The following is a 26,822-nucleotide window of genomic DNA, read 5'->3' as shown; positions in this document are numbered from 1 at the left end:
GACCAACATCTCGGCTTTAGTGATAGGGAGTTCAAGTCCTGATTTCTGTTCTGGGGATAGATTGGGGAGACCTGCTGAAGATAGGTATGTCTTAATATGGGATCGCTTAAGAGCTACGTCCATCGGAGAGGAGGCTGAGTCCAGATTGTACAGGGCTGCGTAATATTTGCGAAACATGGAAGCAATTTTTGAAGTATGTTGGTACTCCGGTCGGAGAGTGTAACTTATAAACATGGGCTAAAACGCGCTGCTTGCGAAGCGCCCTCACCAGTAACCTACCGCAATTGTTGCCATGCCCATAATACTTATGAGTGACATAGTGCAGCCGTCGGTAGATTCTGCGGTCTAACATTTTTGAGAAAAGGGAGCGCAATTCTGTCAGGCAATGAAACGCCTCAGGATCCGGTGTTCGTTTATGGCTTAACTCTGCTCATTGCAGGGCCAGTAGAACTCTCTGGAAGTCCGTCTGTCTGTCCTTCTTCAGTTTGGAGCCTAATGAGATGAGGGTACCTCGGACTACCGCTTTATGTCCCTCACATAAAATGCTGTCACTGACCTTGCCATTAGTATTTTCTGCAAAGTAATGGGACAGTGTCTCCTGTACACCTGAAACCACCCCTAAATTGTCCAGTAAGTTCTCGTTTAATTTCCAGGACCATGTTTTGGCCATCACTTGGCGCAGCAAGAGTGCCCTGTACACACGATCGGACATTGATCGGACATTCCGACAACAAAATCCATGGATTTCTTCCAACGGATGTTGGTTCAAACTTGTCTTGCATACACACGGTCGCACAAAGTTGTCGGAAAATCCGATCGCTCTGAACGCGGTGACATAAAACACGTACGTCTGAACTATAAATGGGGCAGTAGCCAATAGCTTTCGTCTCTTAATTTATTCTGAGCATGCTTGGCACTTTGTGTGTCAGAATTGTCCACACACGGTCGGAATTTACGTGAACGGATTTTGTTGTCGGAAAATTTTATAGCCTGCTCTCAAACTTTGTGTGTCGGAAATTCCAATGGAAAAAGTCTGATGGAGCCCACACACGGTCGGAATTTCCCACAACAAGCTCCGATCGCACATATTTTGTCGGAAAGTCCGACCATGTGTACAGGGCATAAGGGTCACTGGGGCATGATCGGAGATAGTGATCTGGTCAATAGTGGTGTCTATCAACAGGTACCCTGGTCCACTAGCAAGAGATCGATTCTAGTGTTCACCTTGTGGACACTCGAGTAATAGCTAAAATCGTTCTAAAGCTTGCAAAGCTCTCCAGCAATCCACCAGGGCATGACCTTGAAGGCCCCTACGAAAATGCCTTAAAAATGCATAGAAATGTGTTGATCTGCTCGCAGAAGTGTCTAGAGAAGGGTGAAGGCTAACATTAAAATCCCCCCAGGATTAACCTACCCTCCCAAAAGTCTGCCAAGTTGTCTAGGACCTTATCAATAAACATGAGTTATTGGGAGTTAGGGTCATACAGGGTAGCAAACGTGTATATCTGGCCCATTATGGTGCCTTTCAGGACATAAAACGGGATTTAGGTTTTGGGGAGTTGCTCAAGTGCCAGTGTGGAAAGATGTGAGTGGGTCATTTTGGGGGTGAGGAATCTGTGAAGTGGGTCTCCTGCAAAAACAGCACCTGTGCCCCGAGACGCCTCAGCTCTAGCCATAACCTATTGTGCTTGTTGGGGGAGCACAGACCAGGACATTGTATGACACTACCTTAACTGTTGCCATGTTGCATCAGGAGTGAGTTGTGCAAACGACCATCTTGAATCAGCTGGACCAAGTGAGAATGATAGAGGTTCCAAATTCTGAGCAAAAAAAACGGGGAAAAAGATGAAGTAACCAAAATATAGAATAACCATAATAACCTATAAGAAGTGTCCACAAAAGCATCTATGGCCTGTCATGGGTCAACAATCAACTGCTTGCTTGACTCAGCAAGGGGGACCACTTAAGTGAGGCAAGATGCCCCAAACAGGACCAATACCCAATACGGGCCATCCTATGGGGGGGACGTGATCAGACATAGAGAGTAAAGTAGTTCCTGCTCCTCACTGGAGAAAGACCTATAGCTTCCCAGAGGGATGGTGAGAGACCGGGTGGAAGGGGTACAGGGATGCCGTAGCCATCGAGCAGCCGCTCAAAGCACCAAAGGGCAATGGATGTAGTATATCCTGTGCTGCTGAAGGGAGTATTACACTGAAGGTGTATATATATATATATATATATATATATATATATATATATATATATTAGGGCTGTGGAAATGAAAGATTAATTCCTCGATTAATTGTTAATTTTTTTGATCAATCAAAATTCTTTTGATCAGTACTCACCTCTCCGCCGGCTTCCAGGTCTCCAGTGATGTCATGGACATCGACGTCACCAGACTCCTCCCCCCTTCCCCAAGTGCCTCCGTCTATTAACGAAGGGAAGGGGGGGGTCCGGTGACGTCGATGTCTGTGACTTCACCGGACAGCCTGGACAGTGATGGTAAATATGCATGTGGTTAACTGGGATCATTCATTGAGCTAAATGAAGGCAAATTTGATAACCAAATTTGACAGTCAATATACTAGATAAGTTCTATAATTAAAGTTAAACTAACTTTCTACATTTTTCTTAAAGTTAAATAAAAAAAATTACTTACGTCAGTGCTACAGTTTGAATTTAAAATGTATTTGTGTGAACTGTGAAGTTAAGTCATGAATTGTGGAAACTAACTAGTGTCGGGTGATTGTATATAGTGTATACCACATTTACCACTGACTAATGCAGAGTTGCAATGCAAGAAGATCAGCTAAAAGTAGTTGGATCTGTATGTGCATTATAATTAATCGAAATTAGCCGATTAATCGAATAAAAAAAAATCGATTAATCGAACACGAAAATTCTAATCAGTAACAGCCCTAATATATATATCACTTTCAAACAACAGGGAGGTCCGGAGGCTCCAGACGGGCTACAGGAAGGACAATATTGGAGTCTGAGAGTGCGTCAGTTACCCTCAGTGGGAGCTTGCCGTGCGGTGGTGAAGGAAGAGCGTTTGCGACCCCGTGAGCACCGGTTAGATCGGGCCTGTTGCCAGGGTTGGGATGCTGATGGTGTTTGGACATCCAGGGAGTGCCGCCAATCCGGAAAGTCCACAGGTTCCAGGTTCAGCTGGGACAGGAAGTGTGGGTAGTAGATTTTTCATCTCGTCCTGCATGAAGGCTAAAAGGGAACCCCCACCGATATGTAATGCTAGCTTTGCGTAAGGCTTCCAGAAGGGGGTGTAGCGCCCTGCATTGCATTACGGTGCGGCTGGATAGATCCTGGTAAAAGGATAGGTGGGCACCATCAAAGTCAAAGAAGGGATGTTTGTGCATATGCTGCATGATTTGCTCCTTGAACGTGTATTTGTGCAGTTTGCAGATTATGTCACAGGGATTGTCAGCATCCTGTGAGGGGGGGGTCAGAGGTCCCTGTGTGCCCTGTCAATCTCAACTGCTTCAGTTGGGGAGGGGCCCAGGAGCTCTCTAAATATGCCTTGCAGTGTGGGAATGTCCTTAGCAGCTGTTGCTAGAGGCAACCCCCTTATGCGGATGTTGGAACGGCAACTGCAATTTTCATAGTCGTCTAGCTGGGATATAAGAGTCTCGATTTTGTGATCCTGAGCAGCACACTTGTCTATGAGCTGGGTAATGGCAGGGATGGATTCTTCTAGTGTCTGCTCCAAAGTTTCCAGCCGTGTGCCTAGGTGAGTGGTTGTTAGGTACCTGGTAGTAGAGCCTGACTTGTAGGAGAAGACCTCTCATACAACGCTGGTTCAGGAACCACTGGAGTGGGGACAGTGGTCTCATGAGCACAGTGGGGGAGTGCCTGTTGAAGTAGAAGTCTCTGATGCTGGAGCAGAGTGGAGATCCCTCCAGGGATGGCTGGACTGCAGGTAAGGTGGTAGCAGAGAGCAGCAGGCTGCAGCACTGAAGATGCAGAGATCACTGGAGCTGAAAGTGCAACAGCACAGAAGCAAACGGCAAGCACAAGCAAGGTCAGACAGTCCGGATCAGCAGGTAAACAAGACAGGTAATAACGGCAGGCAGAAGCAGAGTCGGTAGGCAGGCAGAGGTCGGCAACGGTATTGGTAGAAGCAGCAGCAGGGTCAGGCAAGCCGGGTCGGGTTTGGAGAAGGATGGATGGTCAGACAAGACGGGTCAACAAGGTAAATGATCAATCAGGTGCAGGTTAACAGATATCACAGAGCTGAGGCGAAACAGCAGCGCACCCCTGCAACAGGAGGATTCTTATGCGCTCCTTGGCGCTAAAGCGGCGCTAACGCGAATGAGCGTGGCGCTGATGCACAGTAACAGCTGAAGATTGCTGCACTGTGTGAACAGGGGCGCGCCGGCGCATAGGCGCATGCAAATGTCCCGGTCTGGTGCTGACAGATCCCTGACATTGCCCCCCTCCAAAGGGCAGCCTCCGGATGCCCACACGCCTTCTTTTCTCAGGGTGGGTAGTGAAAAAAGCGCAAACTAATCGCCTGGCGTGGACATTGCTATCTGGTTCCCATGAATTACTCTCTGGCCCGTAACCTTTCCATTTAATCAGAAATTGGTTTTGTCTCCTTGTCTTCTTCTACAGTCAAGAATAGCCTCGACCTCAAATTCCTCACTTCCATCTACTATGATAGGTTCAGGAGGTCTAGTTCCTCTATCAGGAAAGGGGTCAGGTATAGCAGGTTTAAGCAGAGATACATGAAATACCGGGTGAATCTTGAGAGAATCAGGCAATGTCAGTTCATAAGATACTTCATTAATTCTCCTCTTAACCGGGAAAGGTCCCATAAATCTAGGTGCCAACTTCTTAGACGGACATGCTAACTTGATATTACTGGTAGAAAGCCATACCTGATCACCAAGCTGTAACTTCAACTCCCCTCTTCTTCTTCGATCGAAAACTCTCTTGCTGTCTGCCTGGGCCTTGGACACCGCCTCCTGCAACATCTGGTTGTTGTGACTGAGGAAGTCCACTGTATTCTGTACTGCCGGAACTGAAGATTCTGGAAGGAAATCGGGTAGAAAGGTTAGATGAAAGGCGAAAAAAGGGGATTGACCGGTAGCTGAATGTTTGGCATTGTTGTATGCGAATTCTGCTAAGGGCAGCAGGGACACCCAATCATCCTGTGTGAAGGAGGTAAAGCATCTGATGTATTGTTCAAGGGTCTGATTGGTCCTTTCTGTCTGCCCATTAGTTTGAGGATGATAGGCTGAGGACAAGGCCAGTTCAATTTTTAGGATCTCACACAGGGCTCTCCAAAAACCTAAGGTGAATTGTACCCCTCTATCAGAAACTATGTTTGCAGGGACTCCATGTAGTCTGATGATTTCCTTGATAAATATGCGGGCAGTTTCGATGGCAGATGGAGTTCCCCTTAAAGGAAGAAAGTGGGCCATCTTGGTTAAACGGTCCACCACCACAAAGATGGCTGAACACCCTTCAGAACATGGAAGCTCTACAATAAAATCCATGGAAATCATTTTCCAGGGTCTATCAGGTACAGGCAAAGGTTTTAACAGACCCCAAGCTCGATTTCTAGACGTCTTGTTCTGGGTACAGATAGGGCAGGAACTGACATATTTTTCACAAAAGTCTTTCAAATTGGGCCACCAGAACGTGCGTTGCACAAGTTCCAGGGTCTTGCAAACCCCAAAGTGACCTGCCAGTGGGTGATCATGAAGAAGCGTCAAAACCTTGACCCGAACCTCCTCGGGAACAAAAATTTGGCTCCCTTTCCAGAACAATCCATCTCTGATCGTCAGAGTAGTCCCTGTAGGCCTGGATGACTCAGAGGATGCTTCCTTAATCTGGGAGAGTAGATCTGTTTGCAGGAGTAGGAAATTGTTTGCGGGCAAGATGGTGTCAGGAATAGGTAAGTCCTTCGGGTTGTCATGCATACGTGACAATGCATCCGGTTTGATATTCTTTGAGCCTGGCCGGTAAGTTATATGAAAACAAAAACGTGAGAAAAACAGAGCCCAGCGGGCTTGCTGAGGCTTCAATCATTTAGCCCATCTTAAGTATTCTAGGTTCTTGTGGTCAGTGTATATTAATACTGGATGCATAGCCCCCTCCAACAGGTACCTCCACTCCTCCAGAGCAGCCTTGATAGCGAGAAGCTCCCAATCACCAACATCGTAGTTCTTCTCCGCAGGAGAGAGCTTACGGGAGAAAAACCCCACAGGATGCATTAGATCTTTGCTGCCTTTACGTTGTGAGAGTATTGCACCCACCGCTATTTCAGAAGCGTCAACTTCCAAAATAAATGGTAATGACGATTCAGGATGGCTGAGGATTGGAGCCGAGGTAAACAGTCTCTTGAGATTATCAAAAGCATCCTGGGCTGATTGATTCCAGGAAAAACGGGCATTCTGTTTAGTCAACTGCGTGATGGGTGCAATTATGGCCGAGAATCCCCTGATGAACTTCCTATAAAAGTTTGCAAACCCGATAAACCGCTGAATTCCCTTCTTGTCCAAGGGTACCGGCCAGTCCAGAACAGCGGATACCTTCTGGGGATCCATTTTGATGCCAGTTGGAGAGATTATCAACCCCAGGAATTGGATGCTCTGTTGCTCGAACTCACATTTCTCTGCCTTTGCATAAAGTCTGTGTAAGCGGAGATGACCCAACACCCTGCAGACATGTTCTCGATGCAGCTCAAGAGATTCCGAGAAGATCAAGATATCGTCCAGGTATGCGATCACAAATACGTCTAAAAAGTCCCTGAGAACGTCGTTAATCAGGTGTTGGAAGGTCGCAGGGGCGTTGCAGAGTCCGAAGGGCATGACTAGGTATTCATAATGCCCGAATCGGGTCCGAAAAGCTGTCTTCCATTCATGCCCGGCCCGGATGCGGATCAGGTTGTAAGCCCCTCTTAGATCGAGTTTAGTAAAGATGACAGCAGTCCTTAAATTTTGGAATAGTTCGGGTATCAAGGGTAGGGGATACCGATTTTTAACCGTAATTTTGTTCAATTCCCGATAGTCTATACACGGGTGGAGAGTCATGTCCTTCTTGGTGACAAAAAATATTCCAGCACCTGCTGGGGAAGTGGAATGGCGGATGAACCCTTTAGCCAAGTTTTCCTCAATATATGTTTTTAGTGCCTCTTGCTCCTTCTCTGATAAAGGGAAGATACGTCCGAATGGAATCTCGGATCCTGGCAGCAACTCGACAGGACAGTCGTAGGGGCGATGAGGCGGAAGGGAGTCTGCCTCCTTCTTACTAAAAACATCGATGAACTCGTGGTATTGTTTAGGTATGGACTGGCATAATTTCTGGTCGGTGTCAAGACATAGCAGAGTAGCTGAGGGGTCGGGATTCCTCATTAAACAGTGTTCTTGACAGTAGGATGATAAAAATTTTACTTCTCCAGAGACCCAGTTGATGTGTGGATTGTGGGCTTGGAGCCAGGGAATGCCCAAAATAATTGGAAACAGAGGAGAAGTAATGGCATCAAGGATCAGCAGCTCCTTATGTTGGGAGAAAATGGTAGCAGGCAAAGGAAGAGTCTCTTGAATTACTTGTCCGGATCGAGAGCCATCAGCTAGGAAAACAGAAAGTCCATGAGTCTTAGTCCGTAAAGGAATGTTATGCTGGCTGGCAAAGGTCAAGTCGATAAAACAGCTGCATGCTCCGGAGTCAATGATTGCGTTGACTGGTATTTTCTCTTCTTGGAGCTGTAACGAGAGAAGAATGGCAAGGTGGGTGGAGTTGGCAGACAAAGCAGAGAGACTGGTAGATGCAGAAGATGAGCACTTACTTATCTTGACTGGACAATTATGGACATAGTGCCGGTTCCACCACAGTAGAGGCATAGGTTAAGTTGACGACGCCGTGCACGTTCTTCAGAAGATAAGGCAGATCGCATCAGTCCTAGCTGCATGGGTTCGTAAGTGTCAGGCGTGGTGTTAACTGGATTCACACTGGGTGAAGGTAGGTAGCGTGCTGCAGGAACCGGAGCCCGTGCTATCATCCAGGCCGGGCGGGTTTGCTGAGCAGAGCGTTCAGATCGACAGTATCGGAGGTGACGATCAATCTGGATTGCCAAGGAGATCAAAGCCTCAAGAGTGTCTGGTATGCCAACTCGAGCAAGTTCATCTTAGAGCCCTTCAGATAGGCCCATGTGGAACTGATGAAGCAGGGCCGCATCGTTCCACTGCGTGTCCGTGCTCCAGCGTCTGAAGTCAGTGACATAGTCCTCGGCCGGTCTGTGGCCTTGCTGGAGCGCAAACAGGGCTGACTCGGCTGTGGCAGTTTGCTGAGGATCCTCATAGAGCTGCGCCATGGCTTCAAAAAAGGAGGGTAAAGATTGGGTTAAGGCTGAGTCCCCCTCAAGTAAACGGTGAGCCCAAAGTCTGAGGTTCCCCTTGTAGGAGGGAAATCACAAACCCCACCTTAGTAACTTCCAGTGAGAAGGTTTGGGGTTGTAAGGCAAAAAAGAGCTGGCAGGCATTGCGAAAGGCCCGAAACTTAGTCCGGTCTCCGGAAAACCTCTCTGGGATGGGGACCCTTTGTTCGGGTGGGAGCATCACGGAAGGAGCAGGAGCAGGCTGTGCTGGAGCTGTGGCTGAAGAGGAAGCTATGGGACCAGGCCCAGCGAGATTCTGAACTTGTCCTTCAAGTCTGGTATAATTATCCTGAAGGGATTGCACCGCTTCAGTGAGGGCCGCAAGATGTGTGCAGATCTCCTTCATCGGGGAGGTATCTCCTGCAGGCTCAGTCATGGCTGTTTCGTACTGTTAGGTACCTGGTAGTAGAGCCTGACTTGTAGGAGAAGACCTCTCATACAACGCTGGTTCAGGAGCCACTGGAGTGGGGACAGTGGTCTTGTGAGCACAGTGGGGTAGGAGTGCCTGTTGAAGTAGAAGTCTCTGATGCTGGAGCAGAGTGGAGATCCCTCCAGGGATGGCTGGACTGCAGGTAAGGTGGTAGCAGAGAGCAGCAGGCTGCAGCACTGAAGATGCAGAGATCACTGGAGCTGGAGATGAAGGTGCAACAGCACAGAAGCAAATGCCAAGCACAAGCAAGGTCAGACAGTCCGGATCAGCAGGTAAACAAGACAGGTAATAACGGCAGGCAGAAGCAGAGTCGGTAGGCAGGCAGAGGTCGGCAACGGTATTGGTAGAAGCAGCAGCAGGGTCAGGCAGGCTGGGTCGGGTTTGGAGAAGGATGGATGGTCAGACAAGCCGGGTCAACAAGGTAAATGATCAATCAGGTGCAGGTTAACAGATATCAGAGCTGAGACGAAACAGCAGCACACCCCTGCAACAGGAGGATTCCTATGCGCTCCTTGGTGCCAAAACGGCGCTAACGTGAACGCGCGCGCTCACACGCGCCGCGCACCCGCGCACGCCCGAGCGCCGCGCTGATGCACAGTAACAGTTGAAGATTGCTGCACTGTGTGAACAGGGGCGTGCCTGCACATAGGCGCATGCAAATGTCCCGGTCTGGTGCTGACAGATCCCTGACAGTGGTATCTGCCTTCAGCTGCTCGATATCTTGCCTGAAGGCCTTGTTTACTCTAGAGGCAAACTTCTCTACTCTAGAGGCAAAGCGATCCAGGTCCTCCCTTGTGGGGAGGGACCAGATGTGCTGCTTCAAGTCCCAGTCACCCACCAGCTCTGAAATGTCAGAGCCCCGCTCTTGGGTGGTTGAAGAGCCAGGGGATTCAGGGGGGCAATGTCCCTTAACAGCAGAGGTGTCAATATAGGAGACAGAGCAAGGTGCTGAGAAGCTCTGGTCGCCGCTGCAGCATCTGTCCCACAGCCTTTCCCGGACGGCATCTTGGAAGTCCCGCCACGCGTCTCCCCGCCGCCGCCGTAATACGAGTTTATGGAGCCTTTGCTTTGCTTATCAGAGCCCCGTTGTCTCAAGGAGGCTCTCCGGTATTTGGACATCACAGTGGTCTCTGTGGATGTGCGGTATTCCCTCTGGTACACACTGATGAAGCTGCAGATCATGAGGAGGTCTGGAGATCTGCTACCTCACTCGGCCATGTCCAAGCCACAGTAATTGATCCCCTATCAGTCAGCAAGATTTCTGGCTTCTATACTGATAACAAGCTGAGATGAGATTCTCTTAAAGGGAGTGCTCCTAATCTCAACTTGTTACCTTTATAAAAGACACCTGAAGCAATCAATCAGATTCCAATCTCTCCGCCATGGACAAGACCAAAGAGCTGTTCAAGGATGTCAGGGACAAGATTGTAGACCTAGACAAGGCTGGAATGGACTACAAGACCATCGCAAAGCAGCTTGGTGAGAGGGTGACAACAGTTTGCAATTTTTTGCAAATGGAAGAAACACAAAATAACTGTCAATCTTCCTCAGTCTGGGGCTCCATGCAAGATCTCACCTCTTGGAGTTTCAATGAGCAAGAGAACGATGAGGAATCAGCCCAGAACTACACGGGAGAATCTTGTCAATGATCGCAAGGCAGCTGGGACCATAGTGGGACCATAGTCACCAAGAAAACAATTGGTAACACTATGCCGTGAAGGATAGTACATGTGCTCAAAAAAGCACATGTACAGGCCGTCTGAAGTTTGCTAATGAACATCTGAATGATTCAGAGGAGAACTGGGTGAAAGTGTGGTGGTCATATGAGACCAAAATTGAGCTCTTTGGCATCAACTCAACTTGCTGTGTTTGGAGGAGGAATGCTGCCTATGACCCCAAAAAACGCCATCCCCACCATCATACATGGAGGTGAAAACATTATGCTTTGGGGGTGTTTGGACGAGACGATAGACGGGGCCATGTACTGTCAAATCCTGGGTAAGAACATCCTTCCCTCAGCCAGGGCATTGAAAATGAGTCGTGGATGGGTATCCCAGCATGACAATGACTCAAAACGTACAGCCTAGGCAACAAAGAAGTAGCTCTAGAAGAAGCACTATAAGGTCCTGGAGTGGCCTAGCCATTCTCCAGACCTTAATCCCTTAATCCCATAGAAAATATGTGGAGGGAGCTGAAGGTTCGAGTTACCAAACGTCAGCCTTGAAACCTTAATGACTCGTAGAGGATCTGCATAGAGGAGAGGGACAAAATCCCTACTGAGATGTGTGCAAACCTGGTGGCCAACTACAAGAAATGTCTGACCTCTGTGATTGCCAACAAGGGTTTTGCCACCAAGTACTAAGTCATGTTTTGCAAAGGGGTCAAATACTTATTTCACTTTTTAAAATGCAAATCAGTTTATAACTTTTTTTAAATGCGTTTTTCTGATTTTTTTTGTTGTTATTTTGTCTCTCACTGTTAAAATAAACCTATCGTTAAAATTATAGACTGATCATTTTTTTGCCAGTGGGCAAACGTACAAAATCAGCTGGGGATCAAATACTTTTTTCTCTCACTGTAGTGTGCATTGACTGATCTGCCTAATATCTGATTTATGCTACTATTGCAGCACTTAAAGTTATATGGGACATATCAATGCCTCTGTAGGCCTTGGGGAGGATGTTGCAGCCTTACACTAGCAGTCTAAAAACTTTTCTAGCTATCATTGGGTGGCCGCAGCACCTATGAGTCTATGGTAATACCTTACAAAGGCTTAGTGCCTGTTTAAATGCCCAAAAACTACACAGAAGGGGACTGGTTAGAGAAAATATGGTACACCCATGTAACAGCATAACCCATGTCACAATATGAATGGGTAGTGCAATTATGGTGAATTTGAATGGGGTTGTACACACACCACTGATGCCTTACTTCACAGCACAGCAAATATTATCCCCCCTTTTGGTACTGTCCTTGAATGCGACCCATTCAAGTGAGTGTAGCCGTGCCACAACCACAAGCCAAAAGCTAGGCTCACAGTTACGGGCTAGTATTCCTATTCCTACTCGGTTGTCAAAAAATAAAAATAGGCATTAAAAACATAAAAATAGGCATAAATGACTGTCAGCCATGCCATGCAAATGCTTACAACTAGCTCCAGAATCAATGCAGTATATGCAGCTTTGACTCAGTACCTAAATCTGAAAACAGACCAAGGTCTATAAAGAGGGAAAGTTAGAAAGTATACTTAGCTTTGCCCCAGCTTCCACCCAAGGAGCCTAGGCAAGGGTGTCTGTCATTCTCCCTTATGATAAGATCTAAGGGAATGTACAAGTACTTCAAATCTTCCTGAGAAGATACTGCCAGCACTGTGCTGCAGTGTCTACTCAACAGAAGGATGACTTCCACCTCTGCATCACAAAGAGAGATAAGTATTCCATCCACTTTAGGTTCAGCCTGTTCTAATACTTTTATGTTATCTGCTGATCCAGAAAAAGACAAAACAAAATCCCTGTTGGCATCTCTCAATTTATCGTTAAAGTGAAGAAGGAAAAAAACCTTCTTGACCTTGTCAGTTGCACTTAGATTAATCCCCTGGATCAATCACTCCACCGATAAATTCTACTAATTATTGAAAAAGCCAAACTTCGTAAGACTGACTTCTGACCCACATATAAATTTACTTACACTGGTTATCACTAACTCTTTTGGCAGACAGTTTCAGTGCTTGATCACTTTACAGTGAAGATCTATATTATATTGACTTAACATACCTAAAGGAATTACCACACATATACTCATAGCTGATACTGAGGGCCTCAGAGGCCACACACACTTTTAAGTGTGTCCAAGCTTGTCCTGCAATACACAGAAACTTTCTAAGTGGGGGAGTCTGTGACTCAACCCCTAACTTTTTCTGTAGACATGAATTGGCCTTTACCCTTTACTCTCTAAGCTCATACATCCTCTTTCAGGGTTTAGGAACGGAGAGCTGAGCTATAATCTTTTAGTGCAGCTACAATCCTGCAGCCATTCCACTCCTCACCTAGTGCCCCCTTCTCTACCCAGCTCAACCACTGCTCACTTACCAGGCCACAGCTTTGTTTGACAGTGCTGCTGGATACAAAGAAGGGTCACATATCTGGATGTTCAGGAATCACCCTTCATAGGCAGAATATACTAGAACCTTGATTGTAAACCTTGATACTCTCACACTATCAATATGGCAAAACAGATACTAAACGTTATTGTGATACAGTTATCTTGTCTGACTGATGCTCATGGGAAAGTGCACTCCTTAGCTCTGCACTCCCCTCAGAAGGAGACTTTACCACAAGCTCACATGGCTGACCTTGCTGTTCTCTACTCCACAAGAGTTAATGTCTCAAACTATCAACTGCTGTCACTGCGTGATCCTAAACCCTCGGGAATAGGTGCAGTTTTGGAGATTGGAAAACCTCTTCTACCATATGATAATGGAGAAGTGAGGTCAAATCCTTTAAACAGTAACTGTACTCTAACTTCCTTTACCCCTCCCCAGCATCTCCACCCCAAGTCTTATACGCACCTATCCATGCTGTTGCAAATACTTGCAAACTGCTCCTTTCCTTCTTCTGCACATGCATGGATAAAATCCTATTAACCCCTTTGGTGAGGCCTTCAACTTGTTGGGTGCATAATAGATTACATCTCTATAGGAATGAATAGAATTTTTTTACACAAGCGCAGAAGAAGTAAAGGAGGTAGAAAGAGTTTACATTGGCGTCTGTGCTGTTCCCTGTAAGTTGCACAGTTTGGCAGGAATGTGGACAAATAGATGTCATATATTGACATAAAAGTAAAATTATTCTTTAAGGTGTATATAGAATCAAAACCTTTTTTATTAGTTCTGGATAGAGTGTGAAAGGTTAGAAACCTAGGACACACCTCCAGTGTGCTGTAGACACACCTCAAATAATTAAGGCCACACTGTTGAACTGTTCATTGAATTACTGTGCTGGTATTCCACAATTACAGTCCTGGCTGTCTGATGCGTAAACAGTTAATCAATTTTTGGTCATTCTCATTATCTCCAGTAGGAGATAATGGAGGTCTTGGAATCTGAGTATTGTATATTCTTCATCTGTCAGTGCAAGATGTGCTTTCACAAACCGCTAGTCCCTCATGCCGCTTCAAACACGTGTTTGTGCCTCCTATGCTAGACAAAGGGTTTGCAAACCAATATCACAGTTGCATTTTTTGGGTAGATACAAGGTATAGTAGGTTTGACTATATGTAAAGTCCCACAGAGCAAAGTGAGTTCAAGGTTGTACTCAAGCATTTGTATTTGGCAATCATTACAATTGCAGAACTAAGCTTGTTCTGAATCTGGGTTTCCAAAATATAAAATACATTCTCCCAATACCTAATTTAAGACATAAGCCTAAGGCCAATTTCAGCCAATAGGTTCAATTAATATTACCTAGTTGCTGCCTTTTTGAACACGCTGCATGATCCTTATAGCTATTAATAGCCCAGTAGAGAGACTGCAAATCCTCCTGCCATCACATAGTCACATCCATTAAAAAGCCAAACAATGGCAAGAGAAGCATCCATTGATGGATTCTGAGTAATGCATGATAGCCAAAAATAGATGTGTTGGTACACCTGAGTGGCATCTTCACTATGTATGTAAAATGAAAAATAAAATTACTGGGAGTCTGATATTATTGTTAATTAAAGTGCCACCCGTGAATTAGGGCAGGGTGTATTCACAAGGCAAGGCATATTATTGAAAAATAAAAAATGAAAAATGAAAACAAGAACATGAACACCCAAAGGCTTACTCTCAGAATAAATGTATTGAATAAAACAGCATAGCGGTGTGCATGTCAAGCAATGTGGCCGTCTCCATTGAAAGTACAATCTCACCCTACAATACAATTACCCTCTTAATTGCAAGGCCCAACCCAACTCTAGAAGCAATCCCCCCCCCCTAAAATTGAGATAAACCAACCCCCACTATTACCTAGCCCCCAATGATCCTACCTAGAACCTCCCCTAGGGGCTGTGACAGCACGGCTACAACCACTACCACAGAACATCTTCATTATGTACTTGTCAGATGGGACAAAGCTACAAATGACTGCGAGAAAATCCCTGTGCTGAGTAAAAAAAAAACTGTTGGTTGAATCTTTTTAATAATAAAATCATATAAACATTTAATTTTATATATCTGGAGTGAGGGTTGCCAAATCCAAATCATATGTTGCCAAATCATTTGCCAACAAGAAAAAAGTTTGCTCTCTGTGTACTTAACTTCTTCCCAGCACTCAGAAGAAATATTTGATTGATCGCTAGAAGAATGAAATGGAGCCTTGAACTGGTTGCCACTGGCAGCCATGCAGATTCTTTCAGATACTCAGATTTTCTACTGCTTCCCTACAGGCATGACTTCCAAGAACATGAGCTTAGCCAATGACACTACCAGCCATTCACAAAGCCAAACGAAAGCATGGAAATTGCCCTCCTGCTCTTACTTATGTTTTGACTTCAGTGCAGAGCAGAAGCAGAGGTCTGTATGTTTAGATTAGGGATCTCCCAACTGTTTAAAGAAAGGGCCACTACTATCCTTCAGACTTGGGGAGGTGCCGTATGGCCAGTAGAGCAAACAGTAGAGCCCAATCTTCAGTATTAGGGGGCAAAATAGTTGGTATCATTGGGAGGAATAGTGCCCCGTTTTTGTTGTCGGTAGAAGGAATTTCTCCCACATCGTTGGTGTCAATGGAAGGTATAGTGCCCCATTGTTGGTGTCAGTGGCAGGAATAATGCCTCAAGGGCCGGGTAAAGGAAAGCAAAGGGCCACATTCGGCTCCAGGGGCACAGTTTGGAGACCACTGCTGTTTATCCACTTTGATCGAGAGCAGGAAGATTGCGCCAACCAGGATTCTATTGGCCTCCTCAATTCAAATGGGCCAACACAAAGGGGTATATCTTTCGGATATTATCAACTGAAGGTTATGTACTAAAACTGCACATATATTTTGCCATATTTAAAGATTTCCACCTAGCAGCACTAAAGTCTTCGGTTTGATTACCAACCATAGCACTACCTGCACGGAGTTTGCATGTTCTCCCTGTGCCTGTGTGGGTTTCCTCCCACACTCCAAAGACATGCTGGTAGGTTAATTGGCCCTAGTATGTGTACATATGAATGTGAGTTGTAAACTCCTTGAGGGCAGGGACTGATGTGAATGTCTAAAATATACTGTATGTAAAGTACTTTGTAAACTGATAGCGCTATAATAAATAAAATAATAAAATAAAATAATAAATGATATCCTTCCTTTCAGCCACATGTTTCTCCCAGCATGGTTATTAAAGGTGGAAGAAGGTGCTCACACTGATAAGCCCAATAAAGATTGCATCTATTTTGCCTGGGTAATTGTTTAGAGGAACACACTGCAATGTCATGTAGTTTCCTGATACTGGCCACACAAGCTGGCTTTCCAGAGTCTTCAGATAACAAGGGCTAATAACCAACATTGCCTGGAGGTATAATTTTCTAGTGAACCATGGCAAGTAATCATCCTTTATCACCCATTGTGTCATCTGATAGGCCCGCTGAAGATTAGTTGCTGTGGTTTACTGCAAATTTGCGCCTTTAAGCCAAACTATAGAGCCCCTTTTATTGAGAAGGTTTAAAAACAGAAAAAAAAAGAAAAGAAAAAAAAATAGTATAATAATGGTATGTGATTAGAGTACCAAAGCTCATTCTTCCAATATATTTCAACTGATGCATTAAATGACAGGCATTGATAAACCACAAATACATGTACTCAGCATTCATAAACCTCAGAGTACCTTGCCAAATGCCCCCATCCTTATATTACTCTTTACCTTACTTTTTTGTTATTACCAAATTATGCTGACCTTATTTATTTCAGAAAATGCAATATATACTATATACTGTATACAATATATTGCAGCTTACCAGGCTTTATATGTGGTGGCTGCATTCGTTTTCCTTTTTAAGGCTTTTTCCTTTTTTTAACATGAAGAAAACAGCACAATTCCTGTTCTAGGACAGTGACACTTACTGTATCTATGGTAGAGAGTCATAGTTTTCACCTAGGCTGAACTTCAAATATACCAAAAAAAAGTGCAGCGCTTCAATATAAAGTGCATCAAAAAAGGACATAAATAAAGTAATAAAGTGCATAACATATCAATACATAAACATAAAACATTAAAGTGCATCAATCAATGGCCATATATAATAATATACAAAAAGCGCACAATGTGCAAACCAAGTAACCATAAGGTGCTAGTGCTCTTCCAATATCCAAAAGTCGTATAAAAGTCCCAAGATCAAAAAATCCACTTAAGACCTTCAGGAATAGCAATAACTTCTCCGCAGGATGTGGAAACCTTGCAAGAAGATCTGAACAAATTAATGGGGTGAGCAACTACATGGCAAATGAGGTTTACTGTAGGAAAATGTAAAATAATGCATTTGGGTGGCAAAAATATGAATGCAATCTACTCACTAGGGGGAGAACCTCTGGGGGAATCTATGATGGAAAAGGACCTGGGGACCTAGTAGATGACAGGCTCAGCAACAGCATGCAATGCCAAGCTGCTGCAAGCAAAGCAAACAGAATATTGGCATGTATTTAAAAGGGGATTAACTCCTGAGATAAAACAATAATTCTCCCACTCTACAAGACTCTGGTCCGGCCACACCTGGAGTATGCTGTCCAGTTCTGGGCACCTCAGGAAGGATGTGCTGGAACTGGAGAGAGTCCAGAGAAGGGCAACAAAACTAATAAAGGGACTGGAGGACCTAACTTATGAGGATAGGTTATGAGCACTGAACTTGTTCCCTCTGGAGAGGAGATGTTTGAGAGGGGATATGATTTCAGTGTACAAATACCGTACTGGTGACCCCACAATAGGGTAAAACTTTTCTGCAAAAGGGAATTTAATAAGACACGTGGCCACTCACTAAAACTAGAGGAAAAGCGGTGTAACCTTAAACTGCATAGAGGGTTCTTTACTGTAAGTGCGGTTAGGATGTGGAATTCTCTTCCACAGGCAGTGGTTTCAGCGGGGAGCATCGACAATTTCAAAAAACTATTAGATAAGCACCTGAACAACCACAGCATACAGGGATATACAATGTAATACTGACATAAAATCACACACATAGGTTGGACTTGATGGACTTGTGTCTTTTGTCAACCTCGCCTACTATGTAACTACGTAATGGCGATTCCCAGTGTCGTAATTCATTCACTGTACAACCAAAGTGCAGTGATCCTTTGCCCTTATGCACTCACCAGACAGCTAATGGGCATAGCATATAATGTCAGCCATTCATACAGGTACATGGAATCCACTCCCAAATTCCTACTCCAGATCGTTTCCACTCAAAAAGGGGACCTGTACAGAAAATCCTCACCACACAGAGCCCAAAGATAACGTATATAGTGCAGTATTTATTTCTTAAAATAACCCATATAAAACATATTACAGATTCCACATGGAAAAAAGCAATAAAAAACATCTGGACTTATTAAGATGGCCGCCGACCTGGAAACCGGAAGCAGGGGCATGATGACGTCACGCCGCTGCTTCCAGTATCTGGAAGATTGCAGATAAATAGGTACAACTTATGTAGGAGGATTTGTATTATCTCTGTGTATCATAGTTAGTCATGTTAAAAAAGGACATCTGAGGCTAGTCATTTTACTGGGTTTATGTAAGGATTTACAACCACTATAAGGTGTAGGGGCCATGAATCTAAGTGGCAGTTCGTCTTCACTAGAGATCCTGATGGTGGAGATGGGCCAGGAACCCTAGTGGTCCTGGTTTACTAAAAACTGACACCAGGTTGTGATCCTCAGGACCTGCCCATCAAGGAGATGGCTGGATCAGTGGGACTCGTTTGAGAAGACTGTTCACAGGGCTGCTAACAAGAAAGTAGTTAGGTCCAAGGAGGGGTCGAGGCAGGCGAGAGAGTAGTCAGGTTCGAGGAGAGGTCTAGTCAGGCAGCCGGCAAGAGAGTAGTCAGGTCAATTAGGGTTGACAACTGGCTGGCAAGTATTATAGCTCTTCAGCTCTTAGATAGCTGGAAATATTGCACAGCACCAGACACTTCAAAGGCTGGTGCTTAAATGCCTTTCCTGGTTAAAGAACATGCCCACTGTTGTTGCTGAGAGCTCTGAAAGTCTTAGAAGTTATGGAGATCCTAGAAATCCTGAAAGACCCAGCAGGGATCCTGAGACCATTTTTAACAATATTTATATGTTCACATAAAGGAACATCTGGGTAGCAGTGAACATAACATGATTTTATTTTATGTTAGCTGTAAGTAAAAAACACATACGGGAAAGATAAAAACACTTAACTTCAAGAAAGCAAATTTTCCAAGGATGAGGGCTGCTCTCCAAGACTTAGACTGAGAGGGAATATTGCCATTGACGAACACAGAACAGAAATGGGAATTCTTCAAAAAGACTATATGTGAACTCACTGCAAAGTATATTCCCATGGACAATAAGTTTAAAAGGCTAAAATCAAAACCTATGTGGCTCACGGACAAAGTTAAAAAAGCTATAAATAATAAGAAAAGAGCTTTTAAAAATATATAAAAATGAAGGAACACGATCATCGTTTAAATGTTACAAAGAATATAACAGAATATGTAAATAAGGAAATCAAGGATGCAAAAATTCAAAAAGAACCACAGATTGCAAAAGATAGTAGGACAAACCCCCAAAAATTCTTCAAAAGTATTAATAGTAAAAAGTCCAGGTCTGAGCATGTAGGCCCTTTACAAAATAATCTAGAGTGGGTGACTGGGGACACAGAGAAGGCAAATTAATTAAATACTTCATTCAGTTCTGTGTATACAAAAGAGCATGGGGGAGCTCATGTCCATAATGGGAATTGTATTGACAAAGCCCCAAATGATCCACAATGGCTCAAAAGTGATATGGTCCAGAAATATTTAGACGGAATAAAGGTGAATAAAGCACCTGGACCAGATGGCGTTCACCCACGGATCCTAAAAGAATTGGGCTTTGTCATTTCAAACCCATTGTATCTAATTTTTAGGGACTCATTCATGACTGGAATAGTACCCACTGGATTGGCGTAGGGCCGATGTGGTGCCTATATTTAAAAAGGGAACAAAGTCTTTAACAAGTAACTATAGACCTGTTAGTTTAACATCTATAGTTGGGAAGATATTGGAGAGTTTAATAAAAGACCACATAGACAAGTTCTTGCTGGAAAAAAAAAATTTAAGCAACAAACAGCATGGGTTCATGAAAGACAGAAGTTGTCAAACAATTCTGATTTCTTTTTATGGAGGAGGTAAGTAAAACCTTGGACAGAGGGGTGGCTATGGATGTGGTATACTTGGATTTTGCAAAAGCGTTTGACATAGTTCCTCACACACAGCTAATGTGTAAGGTAAAGTCTATCATATCAGTTTGTAAATGGATAGAAAACTGGCTAAAATACAGAATTCAGAGAGTAGTGGTTAACATACTTGAATGGTCTAAGGTTATCAGTGGTGTACCCCAAGGATCAGTGCTGGGACCCTTGCTTTTTAATATCTTTATAAATGATATAGGGTCTGGGATTAAAAGTACCATTTCAGTCTTTGCAGATGACACCAAACTATGCAGTGGAATAACGTCCTTACAGGATATCTCCAGTTTACAAGCTGACCTCAATGCACTGTCTAATTGGGCAACTATGTGGCAAATGAGGTTTAACCCCTTCCCAACCAGCCGCCACAGTTATACTGCCTGGCAGGCGCGATGACTGGTGGGTGCGATGACTGCCGGGCACCCGCGATCGCTCGTGACAGAGCGAGAACTGGGATCTGTGTGTGTAAACACACAAATCCCGGTTCTCTCGGTGGAGAGGAGACAGATCGTGTGCTCCTACTAAGTAGGAACACCGATCGGTCTCCTCCCCTAGTCAGTCCCATCCCCCCCACAGTTAGAACACACCTAGGTAACACAGTTAACCCATTGAGTATTAACCCCTTCCCTGCCAATGACATTTATACAGTAATCAGTGGCTATTTTTAGTTCTGATCGCTGTATATATGTCACTGGTCCCAAAAAAGTGTCAAAAGTGTCCCATTTATCTGCCGCAATGTCGCAGTCACGATAAAAATTGCAGATCACCACCATTACTAGTAAAAAAAAATAATAAAAATGCCATAAATCTATCCCCTGTTTTGTAGACGCTATAACTTTTGTGCGAACCAATCGATATACGCTTATTGCAATTTTTTTACTAAAAATATGTAGAAGAATACATATTGGCCTAAACTGATGAAGAAATTTGTTGTTTTTTTTTTAATTTTGGGATATTTATTATAGCAAAAAGTACAAAATATTGTATGTTTTCAAAACTGTCGCTCTTTTTTTGTTTATAGCACAGAAAATAAAAACCACAGAGGTGATCAAATACCACCAAAAGAAAGCTCTATTTGTGGGGAAAAAAGGACATAAATTTTGTTTAGGTACAGCGTCGCACGACTGCGCAATTGTCAGTTAAAGCGACGCAGTGCAGTATCGCAAAAAAATGGCCTGGTCAGGAAGGGGACAAATCCTTCCGGGGCTGAAGTGGTTAATGTAGATAAATATAAAGTCATGCACTTAGGGGCTAACAATAAGCATGCAACATACATACTAGGGGGAGTACAACTGGGAGGATCTGTAGTGGAGAAGGATCTGAGGATTTTGGTAGATCATAAGCTCAATAATAGCATGTAATGCCAAGCTGCAGTTTCCAAAGCGAGCAAAATCCTTTCTTGTATTAAGAAAGGAATGGACTCCAGAGAGAGAGATATCATTTTGCCCCGTACAAATCATTAGAAGGACCTCATCTGAAATATGCAGTTCAGTTTTGGGCACCAGTTCACAAAAAAGATATCGGGGAACTGGAGAAAGTGCAGAGAAGGGCAACCACACTGATAAGAGGGATGGAGGAGTCCAGCTATGAGGATAGATTAGAGGAAATGAATTTTTTCTTTCTTGAGAAGAGGAGATTAGGGGGGGGTATGATCAACATGTACAAATACATAAGGGGTCCATATAGTGAACTTGGCGTTGAGTTATTCACTATGCGGTCAACACAGAGGACAAGGGGGCACTCTTTATGCCTAGTGGAAAGAGATTTTGTCTCCAAATACGGAAAGGTTTTTCACAGTAAGAGCTGTGAACATGTGAAATAGACTCCCTCCAGAGGTGGTTCTGGCCAGCTCAGTAGATTGCTTTAAGAAAGGCCTGGATTTTTTCCTAAATGTACATAATATAACTGGGTACTGACATTTATAGGTAAAGTTGATCCAGGGAAAATCCGATTGCCTCTTGGGGGATCTTGAAGGAATTTTTTCCCCTGCTGTAGCAAATTGGATCAAGCTTTGCTGGGGTTTTTTGCCTTTCTCCGGATCAACTGTGGGTATAGTATTGGGTATGTGGGATTGTATGATATTATTTTTTATTTATAAATTTTTGTGGTTGAACTGGATGGACTTGTGTCTTTTTTCAACCTGACTAACTATGTAACTATGTAACACATACTTTCATAAATGCATTGATATTCAGAGAAAAGCAAGATTGGCTGTGAAAGGGTGCTGTTGCAGTATTGGGTTCCCAGGCAAGCTTGGCGAAATAGGCTTATATATGCTATTGGTGGGATTACCCTTTAAAGACAGACAGTTTCTGAATCCATGGGTAAGAGATAGGGAGATACTGTTTGGCGACAGCCTTGAAAGTACAAAGCTATTGCTATATGGAGCTGGATACAAGGTCCGATTCCCCATTAGATCCTTAGAAGGGGACTTCAACAGTGTAGTAAGAGGTGGGGGAGCAGTTCAATCAAATTGCCTCATGATAGCTGTGTAAAATTGCCCCATGGTAGCTGTATAATGAAATTTCCTTATGAGAGTTTAATGAAACAGCTGTATATATTTTATATTGCTTTATTGTGTGACCATAATAGAAATTATTCTACTCTTAGTTCTTGCAAATTGCGTGACTGCAATTATTACTCCTCAACCCTCAATAATCAGACTCTAAAAGTTTGACCCTGTCGGTGGCTGTGGAGTTGAAGCTAGGAACATGATAAGATAACATATGGGTTTTCACTATAAAAGTTCAATACAAAAAAATGTGAACAGGCACAGGAAACGAGACAGAGCTAAATAATTATTGTCATATAGAAATAATGAAAGGCACTGCTTCATTGCAGTCTTCTAACCTCTTCTCTAAAGGGGGTATTTCAACACACTCCATCAATTGTTAGAGATCGTCCAGCGTGCAATCATCTCCGGAAACAGAAAGGGCAAGAAATGGGTGGGGTAGATTGGACTGAAGTGTAACAGTGGTTGGCTGGGTTTATCAATATGACAGCGCCAGAATAAGATAATTGCAGAATAGCTGCAATTAAAGAGGAAGCAGGACAGATGTTCCCTGGAAAATTTCAAGGTTGCCTAAAGGGTCGCTAAGCTTCCAGTGCAAGCTGGTTTATTTTAATGTTGCTGATAACGGTAATAAATATGTATGTGTTATTGGGTTTTTAGTTTTTACCTGTAGGTGTCTTTTTGAAACCTTGATTAAATAAATGATTATGCAGGATACAAATTTCCACAGAGCAGAGAAGGTTTAGAAGCCTACATTAGGTTTTTATAGCTGTTTCTTTAAACATTTGGGAGATTTAACTTGTCCTTCTTGCGTAGTCAATAAGACAGGAAATGTGCAAAATCTCTCTAATGAGGGCACAGAGTCTAATGTAACACCATATTATAATTAAAGTGAATTGGGTAGGTTTTGATTGTTTTGCCCACACTTGGGAGATCTTCTCATTTCCTGTTTAGCCCCCAGGACAGGAAAAGCAGATAAACTTCCCCAGCAGGGACATAGATGGCAAGGAAAACCTATGTCTCTTCTCCAGAGAGTCAAAAGCCATAAAATAAGTTTTGTGTGAAGGTGTGCTTTAATTTTTTCTGCATATTGGTGGGTAGGCAGAGCTGGCAATGCAGCATTTTGCCTTCATTTATAGGAGTAGCCACAGAAATATCACTGATCATAGTGCCATTTCTTATCTCATTTTATAGTTTTAGAAGGGCTCATGATGCAACTAGTATCTAAACAAGGTTAGCAATAAAAACTGGGTACCTTGTGTGTGATTTGTCTTATATTTTGGGACAATGTATTACAAATGACATGTTAGTAACTGGAATTTGACATTTGTATTGTTGGGGATCACGGAGATAAATTAGCAACAAGACTCAGGAACTAAGCATCTGTATTTTCCCGTGAGTTTACTTTTTTATCTACTTACTGGTTCAGAGGGCTGGATCAGACCTGAATTACTTTTACTCTGCACTACAGGAGGGAGTGTTTTCTATGGCCAAAACTTCTCTTTCTTCTTTTCAATAGGAAATGGTTAAAACTGCTGTCAGTTTTTTTTTCTGTGTCCCAAAGGAGAAATTTCACTTTACTTCATGTCCTGTAAGTACAGCAGGAAATTAGAAGAAACCTCTTCCAAATGCTGGGCATTTCCATCTAATGCCGCATACACACGGTCGGACTTTTCGACCGGACTGATCTGACGGACGCTGACGGACCAAATCCGGAGTGATCAAACCTTATAATTTTCAAAGTGCAATATAAAACACACAATCTAAGTGCCAAATCAGGAGTGAAATAGCAGCAATCCTCATAAAAGTCCTTATAATTCAAAAAGTGTATATCCAAAAAAATGTAAATATAAAGTGCTCAAAATTTGTGTCCATAATTAGTGAAGCTCTTCCATCTTGTTCTTCCAAAGGTGCAACACCATAAAGCATGCCTTAGTGTCTTTCAGTGACCCCCAAAAGCGTATGCGCTCACCTTACAGTGTGTGACACAGTAATTAAACTCTGTCAAACACGCTTTAGAGCCACTCCTGTGCTCAAATGGAATCAACTGTGCAGACCTCCAATGTTCCCAGTCATGATGTTATATGCAAGAGAAAAGAAACTCCATAGCGCAATATTGCGCTATAGTGGATTAATCTATCCAGTAATCTCACAATTTAATACATTCTTATACTATATAAAAGTTAAAAAAAGGTTTGGCTTTACATACAGTTTAAGAAATTTAAAATCTCAACTAAAAATAAGTCCATAGATTTCCTGGCTCTTTATTTAGCCACAAGTGCTTCCGACATTTACACCCACAAAACATTAGGTACATGTGTAGTAAAGCTTACATCATTACTTGACAGCACTATCAAATTCTACTTCACAAGGTTCTACTGATCTGTATATCCAGCCTCGCCTTTTAACCTGACAGTCAATCAGGTGCCTTCTACAAAGGTTTCCTGCCTTCCAGGCAAAGGCAGGAGGATCGAGAACCTGACACAGATATTTCCATAACTCAGTAAATACTTCCTTCACTAAGCCATTAAGCTCAGATCAGAGGTAAATAGACAATAGCTTTCAGCTCCCCTTCTGGTCTGGTACCCTCAGGAATTCCAAGCATGTGCCCTGTAAGCTATCTTCAGGTAGATAACACAAACCCTTTTTCCTTTCACTGGCTGCTTCCAGATACTGCCTACAATTGGTCTTTTCCTCCAAGCCTGTTATCCTGCTGTTTATCTCTTCCTAACAGTGCCAGATCTATACTCCAGTTATCAGCCAGAGTCACCAAACTCATGATGTGGATGAAAAGCAATCAAAAGGTAGCTATTGGTACACAAAGACTAAGGATGCAAAGACCCAGAGTGAGCACCAGACTCTGAGCAGAAGGGGGGTGTTGTCCCTGTATAAGCCCCATTGGCTTAAAGCCAGCATACTGTGTTGCAAATGGTTCCCATCCACTTGGTCATCCTAAACACATCCAATATAAATATATACAGTTTGACTACAAAATTCAAAAAAAGCAACTGGGAAGGAACGTAATTTGGGTTAAGATAAAGCTCACGCTCCTTGCTGATCTCCTGATTGGAGAGTTTTAGCTCTGATTTAGCAGGGTACATGTTGAACCTCTGCAGAGATACCTATGGGTATGTCTCTTCAGCATGCTGCAGGTGACAGGCTTTTCTACTTAGGCTGTTGCTGCTTTATAAGGCTGGGTTCAAACTATTTCCGAATGCGGCTCAGAGCAGGGATCCGGTGCGTCCCCGTTCACCGATTCAGGTCTGATTTCAGCCCGAATTTTTTAAAAGATGCACAGGACCCCTATGCAAATTTGCACCGGAGCCGCAGTGGAGATATGTGAACTGGCTCCATAGAATGCCGGTCACAATCTTCTACCATGTGAATTGGATGCGGCCAACCGCATCCAATTCACATAGGTGTGAACTCAGCCTCAAGAAAACAAACTGCAAGACCTTGAACACTTTATGTTTTGATGAACCTGGAATGTATTTAGCGGACTTAAACTGAAAGTTTAGTTGGGCCTTAGGCCCCTTTCCCATGGGGTGGACTCTGCCAGGAGTCCACTGATCCCCAATGAGAAGATTAATAGCTTGTCCGTGTCTGCTCTCCTCAATGGGTGGTCAGATGTAAACGGACTGCCTGTCTGTTTGCACCCGATGGTCATCTGATCCACTAAACGGATGAGGATCGGGGTCCGATCTGTCTGCCCGTTTGAAAAGGGCCTTACAGAAGATCTATCATTATATTTATTTATTTTTAACTTCCTAGGGGTCTGATTGCATATAGTCTCTTAACAGCGTGGTCAGACAGGTTTCCCCTTCCCCCCTTCATCCAGGAGCATTGCTGTTCCAGGGACCAGCAATGTCAGTCACAAAAAGAGATCACACAGCCTGTGTGTCTATTAGGGCTGTTTTTACACATACACAGCTTGGTTGACGAATGACACGGTGCTGCAGCATTGTGTGAGCTGTCAGTATTACGAAAGAACAATCAGTAATGTCAGGCTGTGTTATATATGGCTGTGTATGTGAACAATCAGTCCTGTAGAAAAC

The sequence above is a fragment of the Aquarana catesbeiana genome, linkage group LG03 (assembly GCF_042186555.1).
Source record: "Aquarana catesbeiana isolate 2022-GZ linkage group LG03, ASM4218655v1, whole genome shotgun sequence".
NCBI classification, from domain to species: domain Eukaryota; kingdom Metazoa; phylum Chordata; class Amphibia; order Anura; family Ranidae; genus Aquarana; species Aquarana catesbeiana.
The sequence above is the reverse complement of the archived record's forward strand: the minus strand, read 5'-3'. Positions refer to the sequence as shown.